Source organism: Bos indicus, chromosome 28, assembly GCF_029378745.1.
Source record: "Bos indicus isolate NIAB-ARS_2022 breed Sahiwal x Tharparkar chromosome 28, NIAB-ARS_B.indTharparkar_mat_pri_1.0, whole genome shotgun sequence".
In the NCBI taxonomy this organism is placed as follows: Eukaryota; Metazoa; Chordata; class Mammalia; order Artiodactyla; family Bovidae; genus Bos; species Bos indicus.
Genome location: NC_091787.1, coordinates 12360211 through 12379100, shown reverse-complemented (window position 1 = coordinate 12379100; position 18890 = coordinate 12360211). Strand labels below are relative to the sequence as shown.

At 36.2% G+C, this 18890-nt stretch overlaps 1 protein-coding gene across 7 annotated transcripts in view; it reads right to left on the bottom strand.

Annotated features, from left to right (window-relative positions):
- The window catches only part of CHRM3 (cholinergic receptor muscarinic 3), a 567870-nt gene that overhangs the window by 487539 nt on the left and 61441 nt on the right, over nt 1-18890 (bottom strand). The window lies entirely within an intron of this gene.

The following is an 18890-nucleotide window of genomic DNA, read 5'->3' as shown; positions in this document are numbered from 1 at the left end:
ATTAATGAAGCAATTATGCATAGCTTGGAATAATATCAAAATGTAGTCATGTATATTAGATACAAAAAATAAACTGCTTTTCCTAGGAATCATGGCAACTCACTCCAGTATTCTTAACTGGGAAATCCCATGGACAGAGGAGACTGGAGGGCTACAGTTCATAGAGTCACAAAGTTGGATACAACTGAAGCGACTCAGCATACAGTAATCATGACTCATAAATTTTCTCTATTTCTCTCATCATATATTTGCTGAACTGTGATCAAAAAATTAATTTTGTCAGAGTAAAGCAGAGAAATTAACACAAAATGTTCAAAATGGATTCCATAAAATATACAGATTAAATTTAGTTCACACTATGGAATTTTAAAATTTTAGGCTAATATAAGTTATTAAGAAAATAGCTGCAGAAATAGTTGTCAACTAAACTTGAGATGGAAGTTCAAAACTTCATAAAATTATTTTTAGCTGCAAACACGCTATGTACATAAAATTAAGCGATGATTTTATCTCACATATTTTAAAGTTATTTCTACTAGAGCATTTCTGAGTAATTTAGTATCCATCATCTATGTTACTATCCTAATGTGCCAGAAAAATGAACTTGGAGTCAAGTTATTTTTACACTACTGTGCAAGCAGCTGTAAAAGTGTAAATGTACAAAATAAAATGCTGACATTTTTTTATATCCCTGGGATGCATTACAGTATAAAAACAAAACAAAAGTATTTATGACCTGGAACAAGAACACAAATACAAAATAGGCTTTTCTTTTGATGACTATGGTCTTTCAGAGTCACAACTTTTGAAACAAACTTTGGGTAACAAAAATTGGTTCTTGTTAACAGGACTAACCTTGCATAACCCAAAATACATTATTTATTTACCCAGTGAAAAACAAAATAACAAATAGCAATACCAGTAAACAGTTCTGCTCAGAGAAAACTGCTTTTCAAAAAAGGAAAGCCTCCTGAATTCTCAAATTTAGTGTATGCCCCTAAATCTCATTTTCCACTTTAAGTTTGGCACAAAGCATTTTGTGTTTCAGAGTGAAAGACAATTTTTTCCCACAATTATTTATTAGCTGAATGGATGTAAGAAACAGAAACTCAACTCATGGCTAAATCAAATATAATTTTTAAAATTAATATTTCTACTTACCAGTGAAAAGTAGTAGTATTATTAGGGGGTAGAGGGGCCAAAGGATGATTTGACAAGGGTTTCTTTTTTTTTCTTTTTATCAATTTACTTATTTATTTTTGAAGAGGAGGAGGAATTGAGAATGCGAAGTAGAAAGAACTGATAGGAAGGGACACATTGAAGAAAAGAAGGCAGCCTGTATGTAACCAGAAAAGACATCTCCAGAGGGGCTGGGATACACTGAGGTCAGGCCATGGTGGGAGCAGGGGGAGAATTAGGGCAGGAAATGTTATCAGTGACCTTCTAAGGGAAAGGTCACTTCCATGTGCTGGATGAAACCACATTGTAAATCAACCTGAAACACTACCTGTAGAGTCCATCCCGTCAAGGGACTTTTATATACGTATTTACATATGTGTATAGGTATACACATACTTTAATATACATATTGTATATATGGAGACAAGCACATTCTCTAAAGTTTGCTTGTGTAGAATATGCATTAAACATACACAGAAGAAAAATAGATATAAAGGAATCATGATGGTGTAAAGGAATCCAATCCTCCCATAATGCAATTTGGTTTAAAAAATCAAATAAATAATACAAACTTTTGCAAATTCTATTACCTTTAACTGATTTCTTTTTTTTTTAATTTTATTTTATTTTTAAACTTTACATAATTGTATTAGTTTTGCCAAATATCAAAATGAATCCATCACAGGTATACATGTGCTCCCCATCCTGAACCGTCCTCCCTCCTCCCTCCCCATACCATCCCTCTGGGTCGTCCCAGTGCACTAGCCCCAAGCATCCAGTATCGTGCATTGAACCTGGACTGGCATTCTAAGATGGTTTGAGATTCAGATGTCGTATTATTTACATATAATAAACAGAACGTGCATCAGTTTACATGTCTTCTCAGAGGAAGTCATATACAACTTATAAATATTAATTCTTTCATTACACAATAAAGAAAAACATGTAATTTTTAAAATAAATAATCAGGATCTATAATTTATATAAGTGTATCCTTCTTTATTGGCACACCATATCTAGATTTAAACATTTGTCAGAGAATATAACCTTGAACTTTCTTCTGTAAATACTCTAAATTTTATCCTTGAATCATGTTAAAGTAGCCAGGAGCTGCCCCTGGGAACCATATCCTGATGGACCCCAGCAGAACTATTTTGGCTGGACTTTTCTAGGATGTTATGTTATAGTCCTCAATAAAAGTCATTTTAAGAAACAGCCTGATGTATCTTTTGCTCATCAGAGGGCAGACACACTGAAACCATAATCACAGAAAACTAGTCAATCTAATCACACTAGGACCACAGCCTTGTCTAACTCAATGAAACTAAGCCATGCCCATGGGGCAACCCAAGATGGGTGGGTCATGGTGGAGAGGTCTGACAGAATGTGGTCCACTGGAGAAGGGAATGGCAAACCACTTCAGTATTCTTGCCTTGAGAACCCCATGAACAGTATGAAAGGGCAAAATGATAGGATACTGAAAGAGGAACTCCCCAGGTAGGTAGGTGCCCAATATGCTACTGGATATCAGTGGAGAAATAACTCCAGAAAGAATGAAGGGATGGAGCCAAAGCAAAAACAATGCCCAGCTGTGGATGTGACTGGTGATAGAAGCAAGGTCCGATGCTGTAAAGAGCAATATTGCATAGGAACCTGGAATGTTAGGTCCATGAATCAAGGCAAATTGGAAGTGGTCAAACAGGAGATGGCAAGAGTGAACGTTGACATTCTATGAATCAGCAAACTAAAATGGACTGGAATGGGTGAATTTAACTCAGATGACCATTATATCTACTACTGTGGGCAGGAATCCCTTAGAAGAAATGGAGTAGCCATCATGGTCAACAAGAGTCCCATATGTAGTACTTGGATGCAGTCTCAAAAATGACAGAAAGATCTCTGTTCATTTCCAAGGCAAACCATTCAGTACCATGGTAATCCAAGTCTATGCCCCAACCAGTAACGCTGAAGAAGGTATGAAGACCTTTTAGAACTAACACCCAAAAAAGATGTCCTTTTCATTATAGGGGACTGGAATGCAAAAGTAGGAAGAAACACCTGGAGTAACAGGCATATTTGGCCTTGGAATACGGAATGAAGCAGGGCAAAGGCTAATAGAGTTTTGCCAAGAGAACGCATATACTGTTTAATATACTATAAATATCACAGATGATACTCATTACTTCACAATGACATCTCTATGTAAGAACTATGGAACTTTCTCTCTGTGGCACAGAGATAACTACACTTCTATTAATCATTTCAAAACCAAAGAGCACTGCATTTTACTTTATAGTATCTTTTTTTGTGTTGATTGTTGGGAGACTATAAACCTATTTGTTTCTCATCACTTTTAAGTACATATGAATTGATGTCAACTTACTGCTACTTTTTTTTTCTGTCATTATTTTCCTTATCACACTCATTTCATTTTATTGCATTATATTTGAAACATTCTTGAAAACTGCCTTAAATCATTTTGGGGGAAAAATATGTGTAGAATTTTTCTTTGATGTAAAGGAATTTCAGTTAAATAAAGGTGCTTTTCTTAGATACAAGGATCAATAATATATAGAGGATAACCTCCCAAAGTAGCCATGAGGAAGTATAAAGACAATACAATATGCAACCTTGGATTGAAATCAACCACTAGTTTCCCTGGTTATAAATTATTCTTGAATGGTCTTGAGAAGAGCCCTTCTCTTTTTCCAGGCACATTATTATCTAACCATGTCATGTCTCAATTTCTCCATCTATATAATGGAGATAACAGTACCTTCCTCATAGGGCTATTCAGAGACTTAATCTAAATGAATTAATATGTGTAAAATCCCCAAGTAGTGGGACACAGTTAGTGTTCTATTAGTAAGAACTGACCAACACCACCCAGACCATGCATCTAAGCTCTGCTTCCCAACCACATGCTACCTCCCTAAACTCGGCCAGTATCTTAAAATATGGGCCTTCAGAAAAGCAGTCACAGTTTATGATAACCTCTGTCACTTAAAACCAAAGCCTTCACCTCAGTTTTATTTTTCTCCATAGATTTATCACCACCCAACATACTATATATTTTGCCCTTTCTTTATATAATTTCTTAGATGATAAATTCTATTCTTTCTTATCCCAAATGTAATGCAAGCTACTATTCATCTATCCCTGTGGTATGTAATTTCCTGGACAAAACACAGGGGCAGTAGAACGGAAACTTAACTGACACTCACAAATTTATACTTTCACACAAGGAGCAATTTCTATCACTGGCAGAGGCAAGTGATAAAATAGTTTCACAAATAACTTGGTTTGGAGCCACATGATAAACTATTGAATGTCACTCTTTATAATTCTCAAAATACGTATTTTGTAAAGTATCCATCAAGTGCATTCTAGAGAAGTTCATCATTTTATGGTAAGCATTTTTCACAAAACAACAAAATGTGTATCATTTTGTGATTAGTAAACCAAGCATCTCTGAACTGTAGGTGTCCTGGCCTCCATCCAGACAGGTAACATCTTTGCTTTCATCCACAAGCTTCATGGTCCTTGGCATTTATTTTTGTTCCTCAGAAATATGAGGAACTTGCATTTTGCTTGCAAATAGGCAGAATGTCACATTTAAAATCTGTAGCACTAGACACAGGCCTAATTTGGTACTTTACAGACCTCTGACATCACTTATTCTCTACTAAATATGAAGTTAAAAGACTGAATTGTAGCTTTCAAAGCAAAGCTCCTCAGCTCAAATGAAAGCAACGTAACATATATAGTAATCCAGACATTTCTGGATAAGAGTATAAAATGTATAACTATTTTTGAATGTATAATTCATAAATTAGAGTCACAATAAAAACTGCTAAACATTTTAAGGTGCTTAACACATGCCAAACATCATATTCAGTGGTTTGTGTGTGTTCTCTCATTAAATCCTCATTTTGGGGACTTCCCTGGTGGTCTGGTGGCTAAGACTCCACATTTCCAATGCAGGGGACCTTGGTTCGATCTCTGGTCAGGGAACTAGATCCCACATGCTGCAACTAAGATCCGGCAAGGCCAAATAAATAAATATTTAAGTCCTCACTTTCCATCCTTTAGGATATTTTTACCAGTTCACAAGTCAAGAAAAATCAAGGCTTAAAAAGTTAAATAAGCCTCCTAAGATCATACAAAGACAGCCAGGAGGAGAGCTGAATATGAACTCCCACTGACTGCCCTGATTAGAACCAGGGAAGGATGAGGCAAACATCAAAGATGCAACAAGCTGGGGATTCCTGTGAAGGAACAGTAGCAAGCTGCTTAGTCCACTGCCAGCCCTCAGAAATAGGAGTGCTGACACTTAGAAACCAAACCACGAAGTCACAGTGCACATCCATAAACAGACATAAAACCGGTTAGAGGTAGATAAACTTTCAAATGCTGCTCACTGGCAAAAGATGGATTTTTAGTTTTTACAAATTGGCCATCAAGATGGTCATAATTCTGTCTGCTTGGGCTTCCCTGGTGGTTCAGATGGTAAGGAAGGTCTGCTGGAGTAGGAAATGGCAACCCACTCCAGTATTCTTGCCTGGAGAATCCCATGGACAGAGGTGCCTGGTGGGCTACAGCCCATGGGATCGCAGAGTCAGACGTGACTGAGTGACTAACATACACACACACATCTGTCTGCTCAGAGCTCCCTTTGACAGATCCTGTTTTCGGAAGGGTTGTTGCCTGACAGCCCCTAGTGGTTGTATTTTCTGATCCACTGTGGTGTTTACAGCAGGTCACATGCCCTCCACCCAGCGTAGCCCCTGCTCACTCCCAGCCACTCCTAGCCAGTGGTCAAGCAAGGGCATGTCCAAGAATCGGGCTACTCCTGCTCAGCTGTGTGCCTTGGAGACTTCTTATCAACCTAGCCAAGACTTTCTCCAAACTGCAATGCACTGAGACCCTCCCATTCTATTCTTCCTTACCCTCCCCACTTCAGAGATGCCTGCCCTGTGCTTAGAAGGTCCTCCTGCCTGCCAAGCACCTGCCCTTCTTTTTTAGCCCTCACAGGCATCTCCCCCCAAAAATCCCTGGTACATCCATTTTGGCTCCTGTTTCTGAATTGATACAGTCAGATTTGCTCATGAATATAGGAACATTTTAACTGTTTCAGAATTTCTGCAGTACCTAAGATTGTCTGATAAGATGTATAATTAATGACTTATCTAGCAAAAGGCATAATTTATATCTATGCTGCTACTAAGTTACATCAGTCATGTCTGACTCTGTGTGACCCCATAGACGGTACCCAACAGGCTCCTCTGTCCCTGGGATTCTCCAGGCAAGAATACTACAGTGGGTTGACATTTCCTTCTCCAGTGCATGAAAGTGAAAAATGAAAGTGAAGTCGCTCAGTCATGCCCGACTCTTAGCGACCCCATGGACTGCAGCCTACCATGCTCCTCCATCCATGGGATTCTCAAGGTAAGAGTACTGGAGTGGGTTGCCATTGCCTTCTCCATTATATCTATGAGTATCGTTTAATAGCTAATGTTGTTTATTCATTTTGGAATGAACCTGTATCTACTGTGTGGAAATATAAGTGGGCAACATCTTGTCTATAACATGATATAAAATGTGGTTACACAACAATTTGCAAAACCATATGACAATGTAGCTTTGCCATTTAAAATGAGAATGTGGACATTACTGTAGACACTGGTATATATTTAGATGAAACCACATTAAAAAACTAAATCTGTTTCTAAAAGTAGGCATTTTAGCTTAGTTTTTGCTACAAGACACGGGAAAGCAATGAATTCATTTTCATTTATTATTCTAAATTAGCTATGTTTTCATACTGATAAACATTATGAACAGGAATGAAAGATTAATAGCCAAAAGGTTTCTTTTTTCTTATTTCTTAGGAGTAGGGCTGAAATAAAATGGAGAGTTTAGATTATGTTCACGACAGTGTACTGAGGCTGAATTTAGGAGTTTTTGACCAGGTTCCCTATTCTCCTTATCTCTCTTATCATCCCCCTTCCCTTGTTTAATTAGAAGCAAGGCTAAACAAAGGGTCTGTTTCATCATTTCAACTTTCACTGCTTTCTGGAATAGGAATGACCTTCCTTTAAAATATAACTGTCAGATATTAATCTAGAGTTTTCATACAATCTATACTCCCTTTGGGTAATGTATTTACTGATATCAGGCAACAGGCTCTGACTGATCCAACATTATTACAGAGAACTTCCATCTTGGGGAAATATCTTGGCTACAGTGAAAATTGATATTAGAAATACTGGAACATATTCTGGAGCTCAGTGTTTCTTTGGGCAGAGACTTTTAAAACAGGAAACTGTTTTTAATATCTGGGCTTAATGAACCATCTCATTTCTAGAATTTCTGAAGTATTTTTCTCACTACAGTTGCAACCCCCTGGAACTGTCATCAGTCACTTATCACCACAGCTATTCATAACTAGCTAATGAGAGTATTATTAACTGCTCAATAATAAAGTATATAAACTTAAAAAAAAACTATATAAACTTTTTAAAGAAACATATTCCAATTAGCTTAAATAAATGGCCAATGATTTTTGTTAAATTTATGAATCCAAACTCAGGTTAAAAATAATTTATATATATGTATTCATAACTATTTTAACTTGTGAATTTTTTGTTTTATGTGTCCAAATTTGGGTAGAATGGGACTCTGAATTATAACATGTGGACATCAGTTTGTATTACACAGTTATAGGTAATGGATAAAAACCATCTTTTATAGGTGGGCATATTTTATGGAAAGAATATTTATACAAGAACATTGCATAATGTAAGAACCATATAAGTTAGACTGCTTAAATTTCATACTTGCATTTTTAAGCATATTGCATTCAATCAATTAGTTTTATTTCTAAAATCTAATAAAATAGGTATATTAAAATATAATATTCAATTTATAAAGGCAACAGAATTTGGAAACCAGTATCAAATATGTATTTTATTTTTTGAACTACTTTATTCATATATTTTGCATTCAGTAATGCTGCATTGTAAAATTTATTTTTTTCCCATTTTTGCCTTGACTTTTTTATTGGCTACTGTAAAGTTATTAAAAAGATCTTAATGTAAGTTTGCAATTCTAACTCATTAGAAAATCTGATTCGAAAAATATATTCTAGGCACTATTTAACGTGCTCCACATGTGTTGAATTCATTTAATCGGCATGACATCTGCGAAGTGAGTCTGTACCATTCTCATCCTTGGTACACCAGAGAGGAAAGTAAGTCTCAAGAGCTGGGATAAGCTGCCCATGGCCACATCTAAGCCAGCATCTAAATCCCTATTCTGTGCTCTCAATACCATGAAAGGCCAGATCTCCTTGTCTGTAACAGTCTCTTCTTAACTCAATATGCATTCTTGGCAGTAGTCTTTGTATTGTCTGGTATAACTTACAAATTTAATTCTGCGGGGTTATAAAAGATAGGATGTTGTATTTTACTTCAAATTCAGACTGCTATGGTGTGCTTCCTCCAAATGAGCACCTACTGAGCAGATAATAGACAAAGCCACTGAGCACTGACACTGCTACTTGAACCCTGATCCCATCTATTACCCATTCACCACATCCCGTTCACCACTATGATGTGATTTTTAGGATCAGAGCCAGCAATGTTCTATTTTATGAGTAATGCCTCAATACTGGCTTGAGAAGAATGATTAGAGGATTTAAGGACAGACACCTAACCAAAGATAAATTATCAACCTTTTACAATTCCACATGATACAGAATGAATATAAGCACTGTGGGCATCTACAAACCTGAGTAACCAGCAGCATGGAACTCCCATACATTGTAAAGAAAACATCTATCTTTTTTTATAAGACTTTTTCCATACAGATTCACAATGTTTTCTAAATACTCATCATCAAAAGTGGGATAGATACAAACTCACTTTTCATGACCATACTTATTCTTGACACACTTAACACTGTGTTTGGTTTTTGTTTGTTTTTTGGGCTGCACGACGTGGCATGCAGGATCTCATTCCCCAACCAGGGATCAAACCCATGTTCCCTGCAGTGGAAGCCAGGTCCTAACCAACTGGAAGACCAGGGAAGTCCCTAACACCATGTGAGAGAGGAAATTTGTCACAGGTTAGAACAAAGTCAGTCCTAAAATTAGCACACTGAAATCTCAGGGTTTTTCAGTAAAGTGGCAGAAATGGCAGAATTTCATATTCTCTTAATATCTTTAACAATTAAGAATTAACTTAGGGCTTCTCTGGCAGCTCAGTGGTAAAGAATCCACCTGCCAATGCCGGAGACACTGGTTTAATCCCCCACATGCCTCTGAGCAACTTTTGAGCCTATGCTCTAGAGCCTGGGAGCTGCAACTATTGAGCCCACGAGCCCTAGAGCCCATGCTCTGCAACAAGAGAGGCCACCGCAATGAGAAGCTTGCACACCACAACTAGAGAAAAGCCCACACAGCAACGAAGACCCAGGATAGCCAAAAATAAATAAATAAATCAGCTCAGAGGAACACATGACAAATAGTTTAGAAGCAAAAACTGGTAAAGCAGAATTCATTCTGTAGATTTTAACTTGGCATTTCTCTTCCAGAGCAGGCTGTGTGCTAGACCCTAGGATTCAAAGTAAGAAACATAGAGCTCTTGCCACGTGGAAGCAAATAGTCTAGGGAGCAAGAGAGACAAGTAATAAATCATGACAGTGCAGTGTGATGAGTGCTGCTCTCACAGGAAGAGCTCGGTGAAAAGAAGCACTGTGCTCAGGGCTGGCAGAAGTGCAAAATGATGCAATCTCACTAGGGGCCCATTTGGCAAGATATTTCCGAAGTATTAGAAATGTACATGCCCAGGAATTCTTTCTCTAGGAATATGTCCTACAGAAATAGTATTAGATGTGCACAAGAATGCTTTGTTTATAAAAGGAAAATACTTTAAATACTTTGATGGCCAACAAGAGAGGAACTCTTACATTAATTACACTCTAACTATGTGATGGGCTATTAAGAAAACATTAAAATTGTTTTAATTTAAGCTTTCTAAGAATACCGAAAGGTATCTTTTAAATGCACATGATCTAATATTAAATGGAAGAGAGAATATCAAAGTATGTAAGTTCCCAAGTTGGTTTTGTTGTTGCTGTTGTATCTGCTTGCTTTTCGGAGGGGGAGAATAGGTTAGGACAAAGTCAAATTGGAAGAAGGTCTTCTCTGAGTAAAGATTTTGCTTGCAATGCAGAAGATCTGGGTTTGATCTCTGGGTTGGGCACATCCCCTGAAGAAGTGAATGGCTAATAATTTGTACCAATGATTCATATTATGGAGTTACGGTTGTTATTTATTTTACTTTTTCATTTCTATATTTTTATACAATGTTTTTATATTAATTTTAGGATCAGTATATATATATTAATTGAAGTATGACTTATAATATTGTGTTAGTTTCAGGTGTACAAGAGTGATTCAGCTTTTTTCAGACTACATTACGTTATAGGTTATTACAAGATACTGAATATAATTTCGTGTTCTATACAATAAATCCTTGTTGCTTATCTATTTTATGTATAGTAGTTTGTATCTGTTAATCCCATACTCCTAATTTGCCCCTCCTCTCCTCCTTTTCCCTTTTGGTAATTTGTTCTATATGTCTATAAATCTGTTAGAAGCAGTATATATATTTATTTATTTTTTTTTTTTTTTTTTTTTTTTTTATTTTTTTTTTTTTTGGGTAGTTCCATAGCTCCATGATATAAACTTTTTTTCACATTCCACAAGGCATGGCACAGTTCTATATATATGGAGAGAACCACTGTTTGCTGCTTAGCCAATTTACTGGTTATTACTCAATAGGTATGAAAGCCTAGATGTTAATAATTAACCCACAGAGCTCTAATTATAAGGAGATAGAACAACACCATATATGTATCATTTGTCCCAGATACCTGGGGAAGATGATAAAACCCAAGAGCTGGCAGAAACCTCAGGGAACATTCTCACTGCCTGTGCTATTCTAGGAACTACTCTAAGCTTCTGTTTCATTTCTGTTTAGAGCTCGTTACATAACATTGAGAATATAACAAGACCTTTTGGTTAGGAAAAAAAAAAGTTAAAGAACACTTAATTGTCATCTCTCAGCTGATTTTTATTGAAGTTCTATTATGTGCACAATATTGTGGATATTATGAATAAACAAAATGGAACACACAGACTTCTTCCTTTTCCTTAATGTGAATTGCACTTTACAGTTTGTATGCTATCTCATTTCAAACTTTATAGTCCACCATGGCAGTTATACTGGCTTCCCAAGTGGCGCTAGTGGTAAGGAACCTGCCTACTAATGCAGAAGTGGTAAGACATACAGGTTCGATCCCTGGATCCAAAAGATCCCTTGGAGGAGAGCATGGCAACCCACTCCAGTATTCTTGCCTGGAGAATCGCATGGACAGAGGAGCCTAGCAGGCTACAGTCCATAGGGTCACACAGAGTCAAACACGACTGAAGTGACAGCATGCACGCACAGGGCAGTTACATCTAGAAGCAGTATATATATTTAAAACAAAAGAAGAGATCATTTAAAGTATCTTAGAGAAAAGCTTTAGAATAGAAGGGGAATTTAAGATGGGCACAGAGATAAAGCTCTCAACTGGGTGAGGAGGAGGGGAAAAAGCATTCTAGACAAAGGGATCAGCACGTACAAATGCAGAACCATGAGATGCTTAAGGCACGTGGGATCTATTTGACTGGAGGAAAATGTAAAGAAGACTGGCTTGAAAAGGCACAAAATGTGTAACTTGCAAAAGTCTCTATATGATTAACATGACCAGAGCACTCATATTTCTCATTTAATTTTGAGTTTGCAGAATTTGAGAGCCTTAACTAAGCCTCTGATAATTTACTTAGCATAAGTGGTCACCTACCTGACACATGGCTGAGCAGGGAACTGAATTTACATCTTCTAACCCAAACCCCAACTCCTTCCACTTCATATTGCTGTCCTGCCTCTTTATGCTACAATTATACATACACACACACACACACACACACACACCAGAAAGTAATAATTCATCCTAAATACCAGAAAACTGAGGAAATTAAGTCTGGTGGAATAAACACGGCAATGAACTAAATTTCTTGTCCTGGTATCTATTCTACTTCACACAGAATAGAATTCAGAACTATCTGCATTTCCACACCTCCCTTCAACTCCTCCATTTTTACCCTGGGATAAACCAAAGTTGAAACTTCAATCAACTCCTGGGGAGGAGTATGAAAAAGTATTTTTATATGTTTACACACATTTCTGTTTTTCAAGTCTCCTTCAACCTCATATAGTGACCTCTATATTCACTTCCTTTGCAATCTGGTGTCTGTTGACTTGTACTGTTCAGTATTTGGTCCAGCAATTTTCTTTTGTCCTTTTTTCTGAATGATCAGCTAAAACATTCTTTCCTTAAAAAACAAAAAAACACAACTTTGTTTGGTGTTGCATTACTAAATAACTAAATAGAATTAAATATGCTAAAATTATACTAATAATGTCTTGGAGGGTTGACCAGATAAAGTAAATTGAGCTGTCATAAGCTCTCTTAATTTACTTGCCCAGCAGAATTGTAAATGCAGCAGAAAACAGCTTACTGTAATGTAAACAGAGCTTTCCCTGCACTGCGCGTGGGACAAGTTTATTTAATGTAATATATTACACTCAGCCATCATTGCTACCTTTCAGTTTATACTTTTATGGTAACAAACGGTTATAATAAACAGAGCCGTTGTGTTAAAAATCAAATGGAAGGTTCAGTGTTCATCCTCTAGTTGAAAAGAATCTGATTTTCTTCAGCTTTATACTTTGTGATACTGAAGACTCACGGAACAGATTATTTTAAAAGTAGAAAGGCTCTCAATTCCTAATATTGACCCATGGAGAATTTTGGTCTAAATCTTGTCACATGTAGTCCACCTTCTAGTATTCCTTTTCATGGTTTAGCTGATTTATAATCAGATTGAAAAAAATTAACTATTTGCCTGAAATAAAATTACTTTGTGTTTTATAGTAATGGTTATTACCAATACTTCTATGTTCTTTTAGCATTATCTTGTAACAACAGCAGTATTTTAGTCATGATAAATTAAGTCTGTTGATATATCATTTTGAACGTTTATGAAGGAACATTTATTTCGATTGTTAGGCGATTTAGCAATCTGATATGAGGTAACACTAGGCTAAATATTTGCTACAAATGTGATAAAGTGTTCATGTTCTAAAAAAAAAATCAATTATTTCTACCTAAAGTTCAGAATATTACATATCATTTCTTGGCAAAATAATTCGCTAAATTTGACATACCTTTTAATGAAATATATGGTAGGCTCTAACCTAATATATTAATAAATTGCCAAGTATGTTATTTTATGTGTAAGTATTTTAAAAACAAAGTTAACAATTTGGCTAAAACTCTTAAGACTCTGACAGAAAGTGAGTTATACAGTATGACTCTGTATCTACAGTGTAACACTGTATCTACCTCTCAGAATCAACAGCAGAGGGAGCAACACCTGACAACAGCTCATTCAGGAGGGACAGATTTCTTGAGCATTTATTATGTGCTGGACATTTTACTAAATCTTTTCCTGTGTTGTTTCATTTAATTCCCCTCAATCACTTTATAAAAAACCTTTAGTATAAAAACAAGGACACTGAGGCTTAGAGAGGTGGAATCATTCACCCAAGACCTTGTAATGGTGACGTGGCAGAATCCAGACTGGAATCCAGGTCTGTCTGACCTGAAGTGTGTGTTTTCTCAAGGACAAGGTACGGGGTGGGGTTTACACACACCAGTGTAGCTTGCATGAGTCCAGCACTTAATGATGACACACCAAATCCAGCCAAATACCAAGAAGATACTAAAAAGAGTGTCCTGCTGCTGCTGCTGCTGCGTCGCTTCAGTCGTGTCCGACTCTGTGCGACCCCATAGACGGCAGCCCACCAGGCTCCCCTGTCCCTGGGATTCTCCAGGCAAGAACACTGGAGTGGGCTGCCCTTTCCTTCTCCAATGCATAAAAGTGAAAAGTGAAAGTAAAGTCACTCAGTCGTGTCCGACTCTTAGTGACCCCCTGGACTGCAGAGGCCAAGAAAAACACTCTAATTCATGTCAAATTCGAAGATGACTTCTTGACAAGTTGATTCCAAATTTAAGTCTCTCCTTTCCTGTTTGAACCAAAAGCTCCTACTATATAAGGTTAAAAATTTGCAAATGCTTTGTTTTCCTGGGACCCAGTTGCTCCTGAAGGAAAAACTTGCATGCATTTTTATCTCTAGAACTTTCCCTTCTGCTCCACCCCCTTTCTCTCCAAAGTCTTGGAAATTTTAAAGAAAATATGTATAGAAACTTTGAAAAACTACTTTTACTTACTAATCCTTTTTTACACCTTTTTTTTTTTGTATAAAATTTTTAAGAGTTGTTCTAAAACAATATTTTTAATGTTGGGCAGTCATGAATCCCTCTTTTTTTAATCTCAAGTTATTCTGAAACATCATAGTGAATTTCGTTAATGAGTATTTTTAAATGGTAATCAATTTTAAGTTGCTGATGAAATTGATTACATATACACATACTGATGAATAGATTCTAATTAAATAAATTTTGTAAAATGTGGAAAAACCACATTTTACAAAATTCACTTAACTGAACATTAACAGTCATTGAAAATGTCTTAAAAATTTGTGTCTAATCTACAAAGGAGAGCTAGCTCATATTTAAGTTGTGGTATCTGTGTTCTTGTTTAGACATGCTGAATACTCTTCAGCAAATGGTTAAGTCATATGCTTGATCACTTATCTATGAGATGATTACTAATTTCTCAACAATTTAATTGATACCATTATATACTATAACAGTAGTTTCTCTTTTTTTAATTTGCTACAACTTATATTCACAGTTTAATCAGCTCCTAATTTGATTTTTTATTTGGTATAAAAGTTATAAATACAAAGGCATTCAATTGTTTGTCTTTATTATTTCTGTTGTCTTCAAGGCTTAGAAGAAAAGCACATGCCACTTAAGATGCTCGATAATTAACTCAATTTTTAAAAACTTTTTAATGGATCAGTACACTTTGTAGTTGGCTGCTTTGGTTTTCCTCCCCTTTGAACTGCTCCCTAATGGCAGGCTCTGTCTTTCATCTGCGTTCCCCAGTGCTTAGTAAATAGCGCTCCATATTTACTCGCACTACAGATGGATGAAAAGACGAATGATAATGCTAATAACAACAGTTAATGTTATTGACTTTTTATTAAGCACTGTTCTAATCACTTCTATAAATATTAATTTGATGCACTAAACTTTTTATTCTTAATCACACTTACATACTAATAACAATCTTGGAAAGAGTCAGAAATCTACCTTAAATAGTCTGCTTTTCTAATGAAGGGGTACTAGAGAACCATCACCAAACTTATACCTCCACCCTACGTCTTAGAGGATGGCCACCCTGTCCACTAGCAATTATAAAATAAAGGTGTATGTAAAATGATATGAAATATTAATGACATTTCAGCTCCTGCTGTGAATCCATCTCCTCACTCCTAAATTCAGATGCCTTAACCTTGAAACATGACTGTTATAAGGGTGTCATTTTCATTATGTTCTATGTGTCTTTTTTCCTTCATTGCATAGAAAGAAACTAGTAACACCATCTCTTTCATGAGAGTACAATGAGGAGGAAAAGGAGAAACACTTAGGGCAATGCCTGGTCCCTAGAAGAGCTCAGAAACTCTTAGCTGTGATCGCTAGCATTGCTGGTATTAGACAAGCTAACATCACCTGTGTCTTCATTCTTTCTCCTTTGCCAAGCTAGACACATTTCTGAAAAATCATGATTTCACGTCTCTACGGTTCAGCTTCTCCAACTTGCACATATTCTTCCACATTACAATTGGATATCTCTCATGAAGACACCACCTCCAGTGTCAATCACCGTCTCAGTGCTAAATTGGCTGGCTGGCTGGCTGCGCAAAATGAAATCATCCTCCATGCCATAAACCTTCAAAACTTCCCATCCTCCCTGTTAGTAACACCAGAGACCTCAGTATCATCCTTTCTCTTTCCATGTGCCCCTACAAGTAAGTCATCATCAAACAAATAATCATTCAATCCAATCCTTCTACCTTAAACAGGCTCTCCACCCTTTCTACTCCCACTCTCTTACTTCAGGTACTTCGTCTATGCCACTGGGAAATATGCAATATTCTCTATTCTCTCTGAATTATCTTTTTCTTCATCTAAAATACATTACATTCTTTCATTCGAGTTATCATACTATCATTCAGCTGATCCTCTCCTGCCCTAGATTCTCTGACAGCAACTGAATTGAACACAGACTTTTCAGCATGGCATTCCAGGCATTCCCTGATCTAGTTCCAATCCACCCTTCCAGTCTTCCATCTTCCTCTTTATTTATTCCTCACGCTTGACCTCTCTCCCTGACAAAGGTCTACCCACCTTTCAGATCTCAGCTCACCCATCAGGGCCTCTAATGAAGTCTTTCTTATTTGTTCCAGTACAAATTAATTGCTTCCTCTTTTATGAATCCCCAGTATTTTATATGTTCCTCCATTTATTCAAAACATTCTTTTCATTACAGTTGTGTATGAAATGTCTGTCTCTCCTATTATACTGTAAAATGTCTTATTTATCTTTGTAGGACTGGTTGTTCCCAGTAGAATCTGTGTGTGTTTTATTTAAATCTTTTCATCTTATTTTTTCTTTTTTAAAATTAAAAATACATAGAAGCCAGATTGAGTTAAAATATAATGGGTTTTCATATTTTCTCTGGTACATATGAATTGTGCAACTCTTGCAGGAAGACCCATAATCTGTCTAAGGCCTTTTTTTAACTCATCAGTGAAGCAAGAATATTAATAACTAAGTTGAAGTATTCTCGTAAGAACCGAAGACGACATACACATGATGTTCCTGATATCAAAGGTCATGACTGCAAGTATGAACACATTACTTACTGGGGGGCGGGAGGGGTTGCACAAACAGCCTATGTGTGGAACATCTCTGACAATGTGTTAAAAGTGAACGTTTCATAAGCTTTTTTTTGGTAGGCATTACATAACAGTAAATGTAGAATGATTTTCTTAACTATAAAATGTGAAACATACATTTTACATGAAAGAGCTCAAGTGATAGGATTAAAAAGAAAAGGAAGACCTCCACAAATGTTTAATTGATTCTTCTCTTACTCTAAAATTCTCTGTGATGACTGAAGTTTCTACTGGACCAATCTGGGGCATACCCGCCTCTAACGAGTCAAAATATTATATGACTAACACTCAAACAAAGAAAAATGGTTTTCTTGACATTTTCACCCCCAAAGCCTTTCTTCAGAGTCTTCATTAAAGTAAATACTTGGCAATGAAGTACTCTGTGTTTACTACATACAGCTTTTGATGTCACAGTCAACTTAAAAAGCCCCCAGATCTTAACCTGGCAGCTGTTCTTCCTCACACTTTGATGTGATCTTTGCAATTCCAACTTCATTGGTGCTTACATAACTGTAGTTTACTGCAATTTTTTCGGACTTGATGTTCTCATAATTATTTATTTAGAAAACCTGGTATCAATTTTATATCTGTATTCTACAAAAAGAAGCTCTCCTTAATCAGCTGCCGAAGGCTTCAGTGAGAAATATTCACTTCAGTACCATATTAGGAGACTATATGACTCATGACAAATTATGCAATCATCAGATTATTCCTCAAATACATGACTCTTCCATAAATGACTTTCATCTCCCTACAAACACCAAAAGCTGCAAGTCACATATGGGAGGAGAAAAATATTGTAAATTCACTTCAAACAAACATTTTTATAAGTGAGAACAATTACCTCAGACTTTTGAAATTCACTATTAAATAGAATAAAGTAAGCTTTGTTATCTCACAATAAATTAAACACATAAAACCATCAAGCAATAGTACTTAGCACAATCATATGAAAATGTTAAGGATGGGTGCATCTATTAAACTGACATTTTATCCTTATTTGTAAATACATTTAAAAAAAATCTCAGCCTTGATTAAAATGTAGCCAAAGGACTTGTATAGCCCACTGTTGGGTAGAGAGAGGCAGCTGGCACAGAGAACACCAGAAAAGAAACTACACAAATTCTAAGTAGGGAATGAGTATTTTGATTTTTCTCTCCCAAGCCAGTTCTTGCTGCAGACATATTTGTTTTCAGAAACAGTCTGTACCTCTCAACCTGGAAAATTCATTAACCTCAAGAATACAGAAAGAAAGAACAAAGTCATGTCTATCCACACCTGCATTAAGAACTAACACGCATTTAATGCCTTCAGTGCTAAATGACATACAATCTGAGACAACCCTGTTATGTGAAAGGAAGCATTTGAGAAAATACACAAACATACATATACACTTTGACAATTAGTATATGGGGTACCTCTTTTCTGGGTATACAATGAAATTCAAATAGCACCATATGCTAATAACATAAATTATATATTTGGAGTTTTACCTTAATTTTCTTAAGTGTTTGTTCTCGAGGATTTGAAAGTTCTTCATCTGAGCACAGTAACTTGAGTTCAGCTAATGAGAAATGTATGGATTCTTTCACACACAAACAGTTTTATAAATAAACTGGTCAGGGCAAGAATTAAAGAGGGGTTTTGTCTTATTTAAAATTATTA